Below are 1320 nucleotides of genomic sequence, written 5' to 3' on the forward strand. Positions count from 1 at the left end.
GGAAAATTGTAGATTAACTTTTTCTACTAAAAGCTTTTTAGCAGAAGTAATGGGAGGTAAGAAAGGAGTGTGTGTGTGAAGAGGAGGGAGGAACAGTATAATGACTTAGTCACCCAGGTAACCATCTCTGAGTGGAAGAAAATTATCACGGCTCCTCAGTAGTAGGAGAAAGAAAGAGGCGATGATCTCTCTTTTTTCAGTGTACTAGGTTTGGGAAAGGTTGGGAACAGGGGGAGGTATTAATATTGATTGGTACCTAATTTATGTTGGGTTCAGTGCCAATTTGTACAGGAATAAAAGGCTGAGGAAATTAGTTTAGACCTTACCTTCAGTTACATACATACCCTTTGCAATGTGGCATCCCCACTATTTAGCAGCATGCAGGAGCTTTGTCTTTTGCTCCTGTGACCTTACTATGAGAATCGCCACCTTTTTATTGTGGGCTTAACAGTCAGGCACTGTGTTCAACATTCTGCACTAATTTTCTTACTTAATTCTTTTAAAAAGTTTTTAATTTTTAAAATACATTTTTATTGAGTTCAGAGAGGAAGAAGGGAGGGAAGAAAGAGATAGAAACATCAATGATGAAAGGGAATCGTTGATTGGCTGCCTCCTGCACACCTCCCACTGGGGACTGAGCCTGCAACCTGGGCATGTGCCCTTAACCAGAATGGAACCCAGGACCCTTGAGTCCACAGGCTGACACTCTATCCACTGAGCCAAACCGGCCAGGGCTCAGCGACCTTTTTCCTTTCTGAGAAGCTGCTAGCATGCATGCCACTCACTGCTCGCATCCACGGGAGGCTGCTGAGGGCAGGGTGGCTGTTGGGAGCTGTCAGTCTCTCCTGAGCTGAGGGCCAGGGAGATGCAGAGCCCGGTGCCTTGGGAAGAGCTGGCCCCAGGGACAGCCCATCGGTTCTGGGAGGACTGTGGGTCTGGGTCCTTCCAATGAGCTCAGTCATTTGCACAGAACTTGGGACTTTGAAGCCCAAATAACACCAACCCAGCCCAGCTCACCTACATCATAACGGGCTCGGGCTCGCAGGCGCCATCCCCCGGAGGGAAACTAGTCAGGATTTCAGGATCTCAGGTTTTTATTGATTTCAGGAGGGAGGGAGGGAGGGAGGGAGAGGTAGAGGGTGAGGGAGGGAGAGGGAGAGAGAAACGTCCATGATGAGAGAATCATGGCCCGGCTGCCTCCCGCACACCCCCTATGGGATTGAGCCTGCGGCCCAGACATGTGCCTTGATGGGGAATCCTGCTGTGACCTCCTGGTTCATAGGTCAACGCTCCACCACTGAGCCACGCAGGTGATGAGCG

The sequence above is a fragment of the Myotis davidii genome, unplaced genomic scaffold (assembly GCF_000327345.1).
Source record: "Myotis davidii unplaced genomic scaffold, ASM32734v1 scaffold592, whole genome shotgun sequence".
Classification (NCBI taxonomy): domain Eukaryota; kingdom Metazoa; phylum Chordata; class Mammalia; order Chiroptera; family Vespertilionidae; genus Myotis; species Myotis davidii.